The following is a 17,871-nucleotide window of genomic DNA, read 5'->3' on the forward strand; positions in this document are numbered from 1 at the left end:
GGATCACAGTGCTCCCCATGCAGGACTTGGCTCTTCCCCATCCCCAGGCATCTCCAAAATCCCCCATCCTGGTCCTGGTTCCAACACAGGAGCAATATAATCCAGTTAAAAGCCTTTTCAGAGCTCAATCAACATTCCAGCTGTGCTCCCCCCTTCACTGGGTTTCCCCTTCTGCCTTCCCAAAGCCCACACCAGGCACTTGAGCTACAGCTGCTTTCATATCTGTGTGAGCCAGAGTGCTCCTGGCTGCTTCTCCTTAAAGCTGCTCTCTGCCTTCACCATGCTACAGGGAGATCAGAAAGTCAGAGCTAACTCAACCAAAGGGCTGTGGGATGAAAAACAAGCTCTGAGGTGGTCAGTGGTCAAAGGAAGGTGGGGCTGGGGTACCTGCATGCTAGGTATCGCTTCTCCCCAGCTCAGTGCTACCTTGGTACACTTTCAGGGCATGTGAGAGCTCATCCAAGCCAGGGAAGGTTCTCCAGCTCCAGTGCAAACCAGTCTCCCAAGCAGGTTGAAGCCCAGCAGAGCATCAGCTGGTTAGTGCTCCTGGAGGCTAGGATGGATGCTGTGGATCAGGGAGCAGGGAGAGCCTTTCCTGTCAGATCCCCAGTGTTATCACTTCTCTCTGACACTCCATCCCCTTCCTAACACTTCCCCACTCCCCAGTGCTGTAACCACTTTTCCCTGGAGTCCAGCTGGCATGGACAGCCCCGTGTCCACCATCCAATGCAGCTCAGCACAGGTCCCAGCAGGACACACCATCCTGGGGGGAGGTCAGCAAGGAGCTGTCACCCACAGCAGCACAGCAGGGACATCAGGCTTCCCTCCTTCCTCCTCACAGAAGCTTCATCACTGCCATCAGTGGAAGGAAGCACAATGGGCTCCATGGGATGCAGCATGGATTAGATCTCTCCAAGTCTGCTGGAATGGAGATAGAGCTGTGGACCTGAATGGGTCCTCTTGGCCAGGGAAGACTGCGGAACAGCCTTTCCTGGGGCTCCAGGCTCAACTCTGGGGCCTCTCCCACCTTCACTGAGTCCCACAGCTCCTTTGGCTGCCACTTCTGAACTGATGAGCACATTAGCAGTTAAGTCCATTTGCAGATTTAAAAGTCAAACCCTGCCACAGGAAATTAAAAGATAATGCAAAGAATTATTTTTAAAAATTAATCTTTATTACTCTCCACTCCCAAACTGCTAATAAAAAAAAAATGTGTTCTTCATGCAGTCTCTATAAAAACAGGTTATAAAGCAGAGGAAGAGAGGGAGGCAGATGCTTTAAAAAGGCATCTTTCATCCCTCCACCCTGCCTGCCATAACCATCCATCTGCACCTGTGTGTCAGCTCCCAGCAGTTCCCAAACCAGCCAGCCCCCTTCACCCTGCAAGGTAATTATTCCCCATTTCCATCTGGTCCCCCTTGTCCTCCCTGTTTCACATCTCCCAGAGATCAGCAATCCCAGGTCCAGACAGCAGCCCAGGAGGTGGTTTGATGGCACACCCTCCTTGCTCCAGGTATCGTGGAGCCCTGTATAAAGCAGGATGAATTACAGCTCATTACAGAAAGGGCAGACACTTGGGAAGTAAACAACACAGCTATTGCAGACGCCAGCAACAGCTCCACAACACCGGAGCAGGGCTGATACATGCAGGGAACCATGCCTGAGAAAGAGGTCAAGGGTGCTCAGCAGCTCTCAGGAACCAGTGAAGAGGCTGAGAGGGAGGTGGCAATTGCAAGAGTTTCTTCTGAAAATGTTTCTCTCTAAGGCTGGGCTCAAGAAAGCAGCTCAGTCCTTGGTTTTCTAGCTGGAGTTTGAGCCCATGGAGTCAGACATGGGGCTGCAAAAAACTTCTGTATCATGATACGAGCAACAAGTCAGCCAGGTTTTAGGTCCAAGAGCCACCACAACTGAGGAAGAGCACCCAATTTAGCACGTGAATAGAGATGAAGGAGCAAGAGGCAGCAAACCCACCAGCTATGTCTGTGCTGCAGTAGAACAGCCAGAGGCACAGATCTGTGTCCCACCAGCCCTCTGGCCAACCTAGGAGTGTGCCTGGCCAGGAGAAGACCCAGCACCACTGCTCCCACCACAGCAGTGCCCCTGGGTCTGGTACAAACACAGCCAGCCCAGGAAGGAGCAGGGGGCTTCACAAAAAGAGAATGAGGGACCAAGAGCTGCTGCACTGCATGACAAGCACAGCATGAAAGCTGCTCCATGCCCAGAGCTGGGGCAAAGAAGCCAGTCCTGAGTATGCCCTGATGGCTCCATGGGAGCTGCAAAGCCCAACCTTCCCATCCTCAGATGAGCAGTGCAAGCACCAAGCCCACCCTCAGGCCTCCCCCAGGCAGCACGCAGTGAGTTTATCCACACCTTTTCCTCAGTTGGGATAAAGGGAGCATTTGGCCTTTTCTGACTCCAGGAGGGGAGGATTTATCTGGAAATGAAGTGCTGGCAAGGAGCAGGTGCCAGGGCTGGAGGAAGGAGACAGGCAGAAGCCCAGGCAGCCTGTAACACAACGAATGAGAACCCCCTGGGAGGGACAGTGCCTGCAGTGCTGCTGCCCAGGACACGGTGGTCCCCAGCACGGGCAGGAGCCCAGGGGACAACACAGCACAGCCAGCTAGGAGGCGGCTTTCAGAGGGGAGGTTGACAATGACTGATGGTGCCGAGCTGTGCTCTCAGTGATGTAGAAAATTAGAGAGACATCACTTCAAGCAGCGACCCACGTGAGATACTTGTGGTGTCCATCTCCTGCACGCAGGCGCCTCTCTGGGGAGGGAGCTCTCCCTCCAGCCTGCAGGCTCATTATTCAGAGTGCTGAACTGGGAACAGCAATGCTGTTTCATTCTTACTTCTTCCCTCCCCCCAAAACTACTGGATTGTATTATTCTTGGGAACACCTAAGGTGCTGGTTTCCTTGCTCAGCTACTTGAAGCAAAGTTTGATTCTCCTCAACTAGGAAAATGTAGCCCTTCAATTTTCTTTCCTCTCCGCAGCCAAAGCTGGGAAAAGCCTTTATAAAATATAGGAGCCATTTTCTCAGATGGAAATAGCTTCTTTAAAAACAGTGAGTCATGCTCCACACCGAGATGGATCTGATAGCTGGTACTCTACTAATGTAGCCTTGTGCTATTGTCCTCCTGGCAGGATGGTCCCTTCTTGGCTTTCAATCCCTTTGCCATTTAACCAGTTCCTGGTTTATTGCGGCTGCTTTTGTCCTTCCCCTGCTTCTCTGCCAGATGACAAAAGAGTTTTAAACAGTCCTCAAGTGGGTTTTAAAAATATCCACATAGGCTTCCATATGAAATGATGAAGCCAGGGTCTAGGTCAGCACAGCCTGGTGTGTCTTCAGGAGAGGTGTTACACCCCAGACACGACATCACTGGGCCCTTGGCTTCAAACAGTGCTGTCCCTCATTAGTAGGCAACCAGTTTCTTTCCAGACAGACACAGCATCTGAGCTCGCATTTCTTTAGTCCCAGCATTTCCATGCTGGTCTAGAAATGGCAGAGGAACCTCTCTGACTGCTGCCCAAACAGGCCTTACAGTCCTGCAGCCAGTCATTTTTCTTCAAATCCCTCAGAGCTCCAGGCACCTACAGCAGCCCAGGCTCTTCCACTTGGCAAGCATGGCTAGAGGAGACTGACCAAGAGGCTGGAACTGGGGACTACCACCTCTGGAAAGGGCAGGGAAATGGTTGAGTTTCCTTCATGACTCCAAAGTGAGCCCCTGGTTCCTCCTGCCAGCTCTCCAGCTTGGCACAGCTGGCCTTGTTCTCATGGCAAAAGGGCAGGTTTCTCTTTTTTAGCTCTTGGATATCTCATGAACAGCTTCAAATTTCCCTGCTTTGAGCCCATCACCCAACATAGATGTCCAGGCTCCTGCACTGAGGAGCCCCTCCCAAGATGACAGCAGGCAAACCCAACCCTGCTTGTCTTCTTTGCTGGAAGGACAATGATGCCACCAGCTGCAGCCCTGCCAGCACTCTGAGCATCCCTTGGGTCACAGGGCACACAGGGCTGGCCACAAGCAGCAAACACCAAATTCAAGCCAAAGTCTGAAGCACTCAAGAAATCCCTATAGGAAGATGATTTGGAACAAAGCATTGCTCTTCCTCCCTCCCACACATCCACCACAGACTGACCCCAGTGCCTCCTTACCAATTTTCCCAGTGGTAGTTAGTCATCTGCCCTTTGGAAGTCCCTTCTGGGGGTGCAGAACAAATCCCCACACATCCCCCCTTTCTCCATCTGTTAATGGCTTCCCTCCACCCAGGCTGAGCCTCCCCCAGCCTGAGCTAATGGTAGGAAATTAGCATTAAAATGATGGTTTGCTATTAGCGGTGCCTCAGCGCCCCATCACGCTCCAGGAACACCAAATGACAGCCTGTGATTTCCCCACCGCGGCGCAGAGGAGAAGCAACAACGGCAGCCAGAAGTGCTGAAGATACCCAAGGAAACTTTTCGGCTCATCCCTCCCACCCCAGCAGCCCTTTTCACTTCGCCATCCCCGCCGTGCTCATCCACCGCTCAGGCAATCCTACAAACAGATGGCACCTGGGCAGGAAAGCAGACAAATTGGCTCTCACCTGCAGGAGCACTGAGAGCTTTCAAAGCTCGCTGGCCAAGAGCCCCGCGGGGTGGAAATGCTGCAGGAATCTGCCATCGGCCGCCTTCCTCGTGGCTGCACAGCTCCTGCTCCCTCCTCGCCTGGATGCAGGTGTGCAGCTGTCTCCTGGTGGGAGCTGGTGGCAGGAGGAGGCTGTTGCTGAGTCCTGAGTTGAATGGAAGAAGCAATTCAGGCTGAGCATCAATGGAGCGATGCTTTGTTCCACGTCAGCACAACACTTTGGTTCGGTGGGCTTGCAGCCTGGAGCAAGAGGGGTTTTGTGGGGCCCCACTGAACATCCATCTGCTTGGTGAAAAATGAGCTCAGCTCGAGCTGCCTGCTCTCTCTTCCTGCCAAACTGGGGATCTGCCCTCCCAGGAACCTCCCCTCCTTGACCGGGTTGCTGTGGCAAGAGCGTGGATGGACAGACTCATTTCATTTTCTGCCTGCCTGCTCCTCTGAGCCCACCTGGCTGTAGGCTTCTCTGGACGTGGGGGTGAGGGAAGCAGATCATGTACCAGCCTGCACAAAGCCAAGAGGCAGGAGCAGCTCAGCAAACCCGTGGGTGTCAGGGCAGGCTGCCAACTCCCTCTGGGCACCTGAGAGACCCTGCAGGTACACAGCATACATACAAGAACTCTCCTTGCAGAGCCCCACGGTGCTGATCACCTGCAGCAGGGAAAGGGGACACAGAGAAGATGAAATGTGTAGGAGCATCTGTGTGATTTCAGGGCATGTACCACTGCTGAAAAAATTCCAAAGCTGCATTTTAAGCCCTTTAAGGGGCTTAGGTCAAAGTGATGACCAGCAACAGGACCCAAAGGAACAGCAAGAAGCTGTGTCAGGGGATGTTTAGGGTGGGTATTAGGAAAATGTACTTCACTCAGAGGATGATTGGGCATTGGAACAGGCTCCCCAGGGCAGTGGTTTTAGCCACAAGCCTGCCAGTGCTCAAGGAGTGTTTGGACAACGCTCTCAGACACATGGTGGGATTGTTGGGGTGTTCTGTGCAGGGACAGGAGTTAGACTCGATGATCCTTGTGAATTCCAACTCAGGATATTCTATGATTCTATAAAACAACACCCTTCCCTCTACCTCATCCTTAACTCTCTTTAAAAGTATCTGGACCAGCAAGTATCCTCAAGCCCCAGCCTGCCAAATTTATTGTCATGGGCCTAACTAAGGTGGGATGCAAAAGGCAGAGGGAAAAGATTAGTAATAAAAAAGCAGGATTAGAAAGTTCTCCCTTTCCCCAGCATTCCCATCAGCAGCTGAGATGGGAGCAAGGAGAGCTCATCTAATGATGGATGAGAGAGAACTGATCCTTGGTAAGGCAGAGCAGGAGCAGAAGGAAGCACTGCTCCCAAAGGCGATTCTCACACCTCCTTGGGATAACAAAAACAACCATGAGAGGCAGCAGAAGCTCTTCTCCCTGCTCTTCCTGTTTGGAATTCATCTCTGGCCTGTCAGGGGGGCCACGACCCAACCACACATTTATATATTCACTGAGCCATACACCCATCTCAGGCAGACTCCTGACAGATGCAGATGGGAAAGCCATTTTTCATAAAGGGAGAGGGAAAAGGGAACAAGAAAAAATAGCAAAACAAAAAAAAAAGGCTCAGGCATTAGAAGAAAAAGATACAACAGGATCAGGGCTGAGACAGAAGCAGAGTCAGATAAAACTTTTGGATCTTTAAGCACACTAAAAGGCCAGTCCCCTTCCTCTGTTTTATATTGTGGCCTGGCAGCAGCAGGTACCTTCATCCTTTTCTCCATAACCAGCTGAAAAATGAAAACTGGACCCAGAACAACACCAAGGCTTTGCTGAACTGGCCCTTGGGGACAGATGCTGGCAGGGGGGCTGCTGCAGCAGGTGGACACAGGCACCTTTCCCCAACATCAGCCCCTGCTCAGGGCAGGTGAGAGACAGCCCTGAACAGAGAACATGAACCATTAACATGTAAGCCTGCCCCTCAGACCCAGACCTAGCTTAAGCCTGGCCCTAAAAAGCATAGGGACCCCCAGGGCTCTGAAGGGACATCCCTGGCAGACCTCCTGCTGGTACAAACCTGCCAGCATGGCAGAGGAACACTCTGTGCAGTGCTGCCACGATGGCAAACAGTGCAGCTCCCACTGGCCCCAGTTTGTTTCAGGCAGTGACCAGGGGTTTCCCTCTGTCCCAGGTCACTGTGCAGCCAAAAGGCATCAGAGACAGGGAGCCACTGACCCAGAGAGCAAGAAGTGCTGCTCAGCACAGTAAATGCTGTCCTCTGAGCAGCATGAGGGCCTGCCCTGCTCAGCATCAGGAGCCAGCAGGGCCCAACACAAGCCAAGTGGAAGGGGAAAGGGAAGGGAGAATTACCCTCATGGAGGGAAAGATTTCACCTCTGCCAGTGACATTCTGCTGTTGTCACCGCCAGCCATAACATCATGCTCTTGATGTGAAATCTAAGCTGACAGTGATACAGGAAAGGAGCTGAGAGGGCAGCAAACCCTGCCCAGCCCTCTCTGTAACCCCAAATCTCCTGTGGCTTCCAGCCTCTGCATGAAGCACAGCCAGCACCTCATTTTACCAGGTTACTAAACAAGTGGATACTCCTTTTCCAGAGCCATGGAATTATATTTCCTTGCACTTACCCATCCTTCTGGACAAGTCCGAGGAGAATTTCCTTTTGGTCTCTGCTGCATCCTCTTTGTTTCTGAAATGAGAAACAGATCTATGAGCCCAAAGTCCTTTGCAAAACAACACATGCAGCCATAAACTGGAGTCACCAAAGCCTGAAGAGCTTGTGGTGAGAAAGTCCAGGGGCTTTCAGACTCACTGGAGGTGCATAGAGCCCCACTGATCCCTGCTGCCTGTGGCATTTTCAGCTGATATTCCTTCTCTTTGTCCCAGGAAAAGGCAAACACAGGGCTGGGCAGCAAGTCTTGGTGAAGGTTACTGCTGAGACCTGGTAGAAATGTCATCCAGCAACATGTTTCAAGAAAGATTCATCCCCAAGCAGCCTGGCTCCATAATAAAAGTGTCAGAGCAGCTGACTTGCTTCCCCCCATTCTCATTGCATACAGATTTATCCTGTCTCAGGTCTCTCTCCCTCCATAAGCCAGCACGTGCCTTTCCTTTCAATAGGCTGGCAGTGAAACTCAGCCAGCTGAGATCGTAGGAGAAAAGGGAATACAAGAAAGGTGAAGGCATCATAGGGGGAAAAATGCTCAGGAGCCATGTTTTCCTCTCAGTTCTGAAATGGAGGAAGGCAACATGAGAGGTAACTTAACAAGAGAATGCTGCAAAATTACAGCAGCCATTTGTTCTGATGCTCCAAACCAATTCCCCAGCTGCCAGCCTGTGACACCTCCCTCTCAGGGAGCTCAAATCCCATTCCTGATAAAACCTATCCCAAAAGGCACAAATATCTCCAAGCCTTCACCCTCCCAGCCAGGGAGCTCCTTCTCAGAGGGCTGTGCATGTGGTGGGCACCCAGGGAGAGTGAAGAGGAGAGATGGGGCTCCCTCTGAGTCTGTGTCTCAGGGAGCACTGAGAACCAGCCTACCTTCACCACAGAGATGTGATGTTAATGCAGCACCACAGGCAGCCCCTGAGAGAGAACAGTCTGCAGGGAATTTAAAAAAAAAAAAAAGAGAGAAAGAGATATTAATGTTCCTTTGCAAACAACTAAAAATACCCAGGATGGCCAGAGTTTCTTTTGGATTTTTTCTTTTCTTCCCCCAGCTTACGCCCAAAGGAATGTGCCACGCAAATTAAAATGATTTCCCTGCAACCTGCAAGATAGGAGCAGGCAAGGCATCCTTCAGCTGTGAGTGAAAGACATGGAGCCTGCCTTTGTCAGGAGCACGCCAGCCCCGGGGAGGTGAGGTGGTGGGGGACAGCAGCCAGAACTGCAGGGATCCTGCTGGTTAATTCCCATTAACTAGGACAGACAGGCCTGTGCCAGGCACCCAGCTGGGGTCCAGGGGGTGTTTCCTCAACATCAACAGCAGAAGTGAATCCTGGGCACCTCACCTGCCTTGGGGAGATGCAGAGTAAGAGCAAAGAGCTCTGGAGCAGCTTTTTGTGGAGCAGAGAAAGCCTCTACTACCACCAAGGCAGTCCTGTTAAATTTGCAAAACGTATCGCAGGAGGCAGAGGCTGTGATACCTCCTGGCCCCATGGACACTGTCACCCAAGGACATTGTTTTTCTGACCCATACCCACTCAGGTGTGTGCCCTAGCACATGTTTTCTCCTTTCAGTCAAGAGAGACAGTTTATTGCTAGCAGTGAGAGCTCATAGGCAGGAGGAAAACCAAGACCACCCCTAGCAGACTATAAAAGCAGTGCTTTGCTGTGTCACAGCTGTTCCTCACATCTGGATGCAGACAGCACTCAGAGCCCTGCAGCTGGCCCCGGCCCCTCAGTTAGCATTCCCTGTTAACACCAGGCGGGCGAGAGATCTGGCAGCTGAGGTGAAGGGTCACTTCATCTCCATCATGTTCTCCTCTGCTAATGAAAATGTTTCTTCAGCGTGTCCTTGGGAAGGTTTCCTTCAGCTCCAGCCCTCGTGTGATTGAAGGCTAATCTCTGTTACTCTTGGCTGAATGGCAGCCCATGAGGAAGGTGATGTATTGTGTTTCCCTTTAACTCGACATTTAATGGTGATGGCAGAAGAAGAAAAAGCACCAGATGTTTCTGGACTGAAAGTGAACTCCTCCCAAAACACTGAGAGGTCAGGGGGCCTCACGTGGCCTGGCACCCCTTTAAATTGCAGCCTGCTTTGAAAGGCCACTGGGCTTGCCACCTCCTCCCTTGCAGAGGCAGTCCAGCTGACAGCAGTGGCCGCAGGAGGCAACGTGTCCTGTTCCACCTCATGGGACATGACTGGCCTCCAGCGAACTCCCCATCATCAGTCTGGTCAGCACAGAGGTCTGGGAGAGAGGCCAAGATCTAGAGCGCAGAATTTTTGGGAGGAAAGCTTGTGACAAAGGCTCAACACTCACAGGTTCCTCTGGCTGGCTCCAAACGTGGTCACTGAAGCCTCAGGATGGGAATTTTTCAATCTGTGATGTTAGCTTCCTTTTAAAATGCTTGGAGACTTCCTGATTAAAAAAAAAAAGAAGAGAGGAAAGAATCAGGCTTACAATCCTCTTGCTGCTCGCACTCAAGGAGACACCTGGCTCCATGATACACTTCCTCCTCTGCTCCACAGCTCCACAAACACATTCCAGGCCATCCCCACCACCTGCTGCTCTCCTGCTGTTTCTCCCCTCACTGGAACCACCCAATTATCTACCATGGCACTCTGCCCCCTCTATCTGCAAAGCTTTGCAGCTTTTCTCCTCCTTTTTTGCCCCTATAAAACCACTATCAGCATTGGTTGAGGACACCCAAACACAATGCTTTAGCCCCTGTTTGCTTTCCCTTCTCCCATTGGCCCTGGCTGTGGGGTGTTTACCGTGGACCGCACAAAATGCATTCCCCAACAGCTAAACCTGGAGGAGGAGAAGAAGGAGAAATTAAGAAAACACAAAGGATGAAAAAGTAAAAACTTCCAATTACTGGCAATTGTTTCTACTTGATCATCCACTGTGCACTGTGCCCCAGACACAAATCACTCGGTGAGCACACAGGCTGTTTGGTGGAGGTGTTCCAACCTATTTGGGCACCTGTTTGGGCTCAGCTGGCTCCAGCTTTTCTGAGGGTCTCATATACACCAGTCATACAGAATCACAGAATAACGAGGTTGGAAGGGACCTCCAAGATCAGCAAGCCCAACCTATGCCCTAACACCTCAACTAGCCTATAGCACCAAGGGCCACATCCAGTCTTTTTTTAAATAAATCCAGAGATGGTGATTCTACCACCTCCCTGGGAAGAGCATTCCAGAACTTTATTATTCTTTCTGTGAAAAACATTTTCCTAATATCCAACCTATACCTTCCCTGATGTAGCTTGAGGCTGTACCCTCTGTTTCTGTCAGTGCTGCCCGGTGGAAGACACCAACCCCCACCTGTCTACAGCCTCCCTTCAGGAAGGTGTAGAGAGCAATAAGGTCACCTCTAAGCCTCCTCTTCTCCAGGCTAAACAGCCCCAGTTCTTTCAAATGTTCCTCAAAAACCAGAGGTGATACTCTTCTCTGCTCCCACAAGCTGTGGCCCAAGTCCTGGAGCAGAGGCAAGGCACTTGCTTGGAGCTGAGGCCTGCCATGAGAGATTGCCCAAGGGATGTTCATCCTTATTCCCAGACTCACCTGTCTGGGCTCTCTGGCAGTTTTTCCTTCCCAGGAGGCATGGCAGCTACAGAGAGCAGTTGCAGGCAGTACAGCTCTGCCAGAGATGCCTTCCCCAGCATGGGAGGACATGCTTTGCTCCCAGCCAACGGGAAGGCAGAGGCACCCAGCAGTGGAGGAGGTACTCAGCCAGCCACTAATGCTTCCCACTGTCTTGGAGCAAAGGGATGGATTAGCTTTTATTAGCTCTTATGAAGAGCACATCACTCCTGCCCTTTCCTCCTCTCACCAGGCTCATACACAGCCTCAGCTGTGCTGCAAGTGAAGCAGAACCAACTCACCTACATGCTGGCGGCCCCAAACTCCTCCTGGGTCTTGTATAAATCTTACAGATCTTAAATCTTAGGCAAGCTGGGAGTGAGGATGGAGCAATCCTCCTAAGGGTGCTGCCGGTGCTGCCCAGAAGTACTTTTAAAAAGATGCATGCTTGGCTTTTACATCTGGATCTCCCAGTTGGCACCACGCAGGGCCTGAAGGAGGGCATGGTGCCAGCCAAACCAAAGCCAAGGCACAGTCCCCAGAGCAGAGATCCAGACCCGGGGCTGTTATTTGAGAGGCGCTCCGTGGTTTTCCTGCTGAGCCCTCCTTCCACACGCAGTACCCCTGCCCCGCAGCACCCAGCCAGCAGCGCGGCTGAGGGATGGTGCTGCTCCAGAGAAGTATCTCTAAAGTCGCTCAGGGGCTTGTTAGCAGGGTGATAAACGGGATGAATGGCCTCCGAGAAACGCTCTGTCTCCTGCTGTGGCATTCATTATCCTTTAGCCAGGCAATTCCTCACAGCAGCCAGGAGCTCCGGGCTGGCTCCTTCATCCTCCGCGGGGGCTGTTTCCCACTGGGGGCACGCTGGGCTCTCGCTGCTCGCCCCAGGCAGCGCGAACGTGCCCGAGGAGCGGCAGGGGCGGAGCGCTCCGTGCTCATCACCTTCCTCCCACACCGCCCGATTGCTTTCCCGAGCACCAACCCCGTGAGCCGAGCCTCAGCTGCCCCCGTGCCCGGATCTGCGCATTTCCAGCCTGATTTCCCAAGCAGCGCAAGGCAAATGCAATCCTGCTGCATCCGTCTGTCCTCTGCCCACTCCCCAGCAACTCCTGACACTGCAAACAGATTTCAAGCTGATGTGACAGAGCAACAGAGGTCTTGGAGACAGTCAGAGTCTATAAATTTCATGGGAACAGACTACCAAACAGAGGAGAGACATTATTAGCACCATCCAAACTGTAGTGTATCATCCCTTATTAGACATCAGACAACTTGTGTGGGAGAGATGCCATAAATATCCCAGGGAAGGGAGATGCTCCATTCAGCACAAATAACTTACTGGACAGCAGAGACTCCAAACCCAAACGGTACATCCAGAGAAGATGAGGTTTCCTGGATCCCACTGCACGTTGTACCAACAGGAGAAGGTTCCAGGCCTGTTTGGCTGATAGGAGAGCCAGCCAGCTAAGATGGCATCTGAGCCTTTGGAAAGCCCATGGAAATGGAATGTGTCCTTCCTTGTCCTCCTTCCAGAGACCAAGCTGAAGTTCTTCTGCATTACCATCCTTAATTACCACCCCAGAACTATGGATGAGTTCAGCGGCTGCCTAAATGGAAGTGTCATGCCCATCTCCAAGGGGGAGAACTGATGGGCTGAGCAGCTCCCTCACCCCCACAGCTCTCCCATTGCTTCTCCACTGCATGGACAGAGATTTCACCTTCCAGAATGATGTTTCACCCATAGGCTGCTGACAGGAGATGCCAGGAAGGCAGCTCAGAGTCGGAGCAGTGCCTGGAGAGCTCTCAGCAGGATCACTTACACATCAATCTGCTCTTCAGCTGTTCGCTGATGGGTGGCACTTGAGAGGGAGTCCATTCCTCCACACACAGGTCCTTGCTGCCCACCAGCCCCAGCACAGACCTGCCAGAGCCAGCACAGGGCAGGCAGGCAGCAGCATGGGTGTCCTTCCCCCAGAAGGAAAGAGTGAGCCTCAGAAACCTTTCTTCTTCCTTCTGAAGGGGACACAGCAGCCTCCTGGTTCTCCCTTATAGTCAATTAATGTTCTCACATCCCCAGTGTGATACAACCTTGCTCAGGCTGAGCCCAGCATTTCAGAGCTGTCTGACCCCCCTGTCAGAAAGCCCAGGTCTGTATGCAATTTGGGGATGGAGCAGCATGATCCCTGTGCTCGTTTAGGATCTGCACTGCTAACCCAGGCAGTATCTGTTCCGAGTGTCATTTCCAGCCTCAGGCATTCCAGAGCCCTGGCAGAAACTGAGAAGTGAGAAATAACCTTTTTACCTCCAGCTCATTTGTGACACTATCCCAGCTGGCCAGACACATTTTGGGACTTCTCTGATTCACCTGGTAAAGGTCAACTCCCAGGAGGTGCCTTCAGCCTGGTGGATCACATATCACTTGTACCTGTGGGGCTTCAGCTCCACAAAAAGACAATTTAAACATTTGCTGCAGCACATCCTTTACTAAGAAAAAAAAAAAGAAAAAAAAAAGGGATTTTCACTCCAGGGGTGGTGACTGTCTGTTCTGCCCAACAAAAGGAGGGATGGGGACTGAATTCAAGCTTATGTTCATTAAAATAGAAGGGGAAAAACAAAAAAAAAAGAAAATCCAGAAATCCAGTCACTCTATCGTAATTGTTCTGATCCAACCTTTCAGAGAGTGGCACTGAGCTGAAGGGCTGCACCTGAAAGAGTGCCAAGAGCGGCATGAAATGTTAATGTTGCAATTAAAACAATATGAATATTGCAGCATTGCTCTGCTGCTTCCCATCCACTGAACAATTCTCATTCAATAGAAGTCAAGTTACATTTCAGAAAATAATGAGGTCTGCTAATTAAGTCTGGCCTAGGAAGACAGCAGTCTTAAAAAGAGAAAAAAATATTCAGATCTCCTCAAAATGTGTACATTTGCTGCTTGTTACCTGCAAAGGGGAGTCATTAACGCTGCTCAGTGCCAGGATCACAGGTCAGCCCCACTGTCTTATTGTACACACCTAGAGGAAATTCTCTTTGTAATGATAAAATGCATAAGTCATGACCTGCCTTGTCCCCAGGGTGGAGCAGGGAGTGCCAGGCTGGCACGTCCCACACTCTGAATGCAGAGAGCAGGGCCCTGACAGTGAATGCCAGTCCCAGGCTGGGCTAGAGAGGGCCAGACCAGGCTCTGAGGGGCTGAAGGCAGCAAATCACATTCAGCTGACACAGGACAGATCCCAGATTATACACAGGGAAGGGAATTTTCCTCCACAGCCATTCACACAGCTGAGTGACAGTGACACTGGCTTGAGCTGGTGGAAGCCACAGAGAAAGTGACCACTGGGACAATCCTGGAAGGACAAAGACCTGTCAGGATCATCTTGTGTTTTAACTCTAAAACAGAGGATCCCCCACTCCCGCTCCCTGCATCCATCAGGCACAGGCAAGTGTTGCAGTAACGTGAGGACACAGAACAGCCTAGAGACAGGAAGCATTGGGTTTCAGGGGTCCCAAAGGAAATTGATAGCAACACACTGCTCCTATGGCTTCCCCACCCTCTTGTGTTTCATAATATTCCCAAATTTCTTTATCTCTAGCAGGTGTTGGGGCTGCCATCACGTTTCCTGTGTTCCTCCCAGCCAGATAACTGCAAGGAGAGGTTGGGCAGGGAGGGTCCCTCAGCATGAGTATTTCATGGGAAGAGCAGAAGACTGGGAACACGCCCACCACATCACACTGCTGGTTTGATGACACGTTTGTTTTTATGACATTGTGTTTTCTCTTTCTCAGATTTTCAGGGACACACAGGAACCACTCATCTTCCAGGCCTGAACTCTGTCATCAGCCCCAGCATGACTGACCCACATGGAGCTGTCTTGGGGACACAGAGGAGCTTGCTGTGCAAACAGGAGGCTACAGCAGTGCAAATCTCTCCAACCCCTCCCCTAACCTACTGCCCCAAGCTCCAAAGGAAAACTCATCCAATAGCAGGGTGAGGGAGGCCAGTGGAGCCCTGGTTCATTCCCTGGCCTCTGCTGATGCTCCAAACTTCAGTCTGTCTTTAATGCAGAACACCTTCCTGGTAAGATCCAGACAGAGACTAAGCCATGCTAATCAAACTTGGCAATGCAATGATCCAAATCAGGGGGAGCTCAAAGCACCAGGAAGAAAACACTTCATTTCAAAGAGGAGAAAAATCCAGATGAAAAGATCAGAAAGGACTTTCCAGGTCCTGGACTGTCCTAAGGGACTCGGGTATTATTTCTATATCCATCTGTGGGAAAAAAACCAACCTGTTTGGTCACCAAGGCACAGCCAGGGGGATTTGCCCACCTTGTTGCCACCAGCAGCAGCTCACTGTTTGGAGGATGAGTAGGTGGTCTGCTCCCATCAGACCACTTCTCACTCTATTTCCAGACGAGCCAGCACTTGCTGCTACCAAGTCTGTTCTGCAATAAAGAGCAATAAACATGCCAGAGTAATTAATGTCTTAACAACTTATTACAATCCTCAGATAATTAATCACAAAAGCTAAACATGCTGTCTCACCCTCCTAATGTGTTAATGCTCTAATTATTATGCCTCAATTAAGGGAAAGTCAGTGCTCCTTTCTTGGGAGTGCATGTTTAATAGGGGTGCCTGAATGCAGGCAAGGCGGAGTGGGAAGCCAGGGGGTGAGGGGGGTGAAGGAAGAGGACACCATTTTTAATGAGGTTTCATGGCTGGCTCGAGGCAAAGTATTGACAGCTCCTCACTGGGATCTCACACACCACTGCACATGTAACTGGGGGCCATCTGTGGCGGCTCCATGCTCCGCTTCCCACTGGGCTATTTATAGGAACAGCAGCATGGGAGGCACAGGGGACTGGAGATGAGCAGTCACACCATGGGTCTGGCCAGCACTAGGCAGCAGAGGTGGCAGCTCTCTCAGCAGTCATTAAAGGAGTGGTGGTCTCCTCTATCCAGCCCAATTCTGGCTCTATTTCCATGCAGACTGGCACTTGCCACCACTCCTGACCCCTGCAAAGCCTCCCCACTGCCCAAGCCTCTCACCCAGTCCTGTTTCCATGGTGCTCCTTACCTCCAATCAAGCTAACTCTGGGAAATCCATGGGATGTTAAGAACAGCCCCCAAAAACTGGGATTACTCTTGGCATGTGACATATCAGCTTGTCAGAACCCAGGACATTCCTCTGGCTGCCCTGGGTGATTCGAGACCCTGGCAAGGTGCTCAGAGACCTTGGCATGGAGTCAAAGACAGCTGTGCCTTGGATTTTAGCCCATGGAAACAATTACCAACTTTGTGTGAAGATTTACAGGCCACAAAATTTTGAGTAGAATAATAGGTAATTTGTCACAGCGTGAAAAAGTAGAATTTCGGGGATTTAGAATGGGGGTTCAAGAGGCAAGATGGAGGAATCCGTGCGTGTCCTGTCCTTCTTCTTCTTGTCCTTCATCTTCTGCTGCAATGGTGACACTAATTGGTTTAGAGTAGAGACAGACTGTCTAACACAGGTGGATAGGCATGGGAAAATTATTGTAAATAAAGTACATGTAGTTCTTAGTATAAAAAGCTAACACCACCCCAAGGGCAGGGACTGTGCCACAACCCGACCTGCTGGACAGATCTCAGTAGGGCAGAGAAAGAATGGAACAGATAAGAGAAAATAAACAACCTTGAGAAGCAGAACCAATGAATCTCGACCTCTTCTTCAGTTGCAGGGCTGAGAAAAAGACTTTCTGATACCTCAAGAGTCATTTCAACCACAGAAACCCAAGATCAGCTCATCTGATTTCAGCCACTGCCTGGAGGTTTTCCACAAGTCCCTGCTGTCTGAGGGAACAGAAAGCCATGTCTCAAAGAGCACACCATTTAAAAATGCTTGGCTTATAGATGGAAAACTGAAGGCCAAAAAGGTGTTCTGCAGGAGACTTGTGGTGGTTATCAGCCATCAAGCTGCCTTCTTGCCTAGCTCTGAACCTTGCTGGATGCTGGGAAACTTCAGAAAGAGGTTCTTGGTGAGGAGGAGCTTGAGCAGAGCCTAAAGATGAATGTAGGGCCTGGATCCCTCACCATGTGATAGCAGGAAATGCCTGCTGCCCTCAAGACACAGCAGTGCGTCCTTATGATCCTTGTGTTTGGGTAAGACTTGTGAGGCAAAGTACAGTCAAGGCAAAAACTGGCATCACATCCATCCCACCCTGCAGAAGCAGTGACCCTAGAGAACAAAGGAATCATGGAACTGGCACTGGAATCATGGAACTCTGCAATGGAGCAGGTGTGGGAAGCAAGAGCTGGGGTGGTCAGGCTCCAGATCTTGGTACCATACAAAAAGCTGCAACAGAAGAATGGCTAGAGCCCAAGTCTCCCAAACAAAGCCTATAAAACCTTCTTTTTCCAATAAAAAAGAACTCCCCCGCTGAAGTTGGTCTTCACACACAAGAAAATTCTCCCTGAATTTCTGGGAGAATGGGAGCCTGGTTTCTGTTCCATCCAAGCCTTTTTAAATTTCTCAGACAAATGAATCACCGGCAGCATTTCCAGCCTAGGTTTGACTGCAAAACGATTGCATTTCTCAAAGAAATAACACACTGTGTAGGTTTGGATGGTTCCCTCTGAGGAATAAGGGAGAGGGAATAAGAAACAAAACAAAGTAAAGCAACCTGGAGGGGACATGCATTTTAAAACCCATGAACATTTTTAGCTTTCAAATAATCCAAATAAAGAAAAAAATGGTTCACATAGTTACTTTCACAAAAATAATTCTGTCACCCCTACTCTTTGGTGATGTCTCATGAAAAACAAAAGAAAGCTCTCCACCTCTGAGACACCAACCTGACAGCAGCTTGGCTGGTGAAAAGGGGCTGATGCCTCCCCACAGAGGCAGCCTGTGGATTCCCACAGGGCTCCAAAAGAAGATTTGTGTATTGGGGCTCTCTCCACACTGCTTTCTGTTTCAGCAAGAGGCATGACCTGTCCAGACTCTCCTCCTTCTCTTCACAT

General features: G+C 50.8%; 1 long non-coding RNA gene across 2 annotated transcripts; it reads right to left on the reverse strand.

Moving 5' to 3' along the window:
- Nucleotides 1–1,152: 1,152 nt before the first annotated feature.
- On the reverse strand, nucleotides 1,153–15,318 carry LOC132330800 (uncharacterized). 2 transcript variants are annotated; one of them, XR_009487440.1, is made up of 6 exons: nucleotides 15,202–15,318; nucleotides 9,605–9,703; nucleotides 8,163–8,222; nucleotides 7,185–7,562; nucleotides 4,588–4,773; nucleotides 1,153–1,526 (listed from the first exon to the last, which is right to left on the reverse strand). It is a non-coding gene; the product is annotated as an uncharacterized LOC132330800 (long non-coding RNA). The 2 variants fall into 2 exon arrangements; XR_009487439.1 differs by having other exon boundaries at nucleotides 4,588–7,562.
- Nucleotides 15,319–17,871: the final 2,553 nt, after the last annotated feature.

Source organism: Haemorhous mexicanus, chromosome 9, assembly GCF_027477595.1.
Source record: "Haemorhous mexicanus isolate bHaeMex1 chromosome 9, bHaeMex1.pri, whole genome shotgun sequence".
In the NCBI taxonomy this organism is placed as follows: Eukaryota; Metazoa; Chordata; class Aves; order Passeriformes; family Fringillidae; genus Haemorhous; species Haemorhous mexicanus.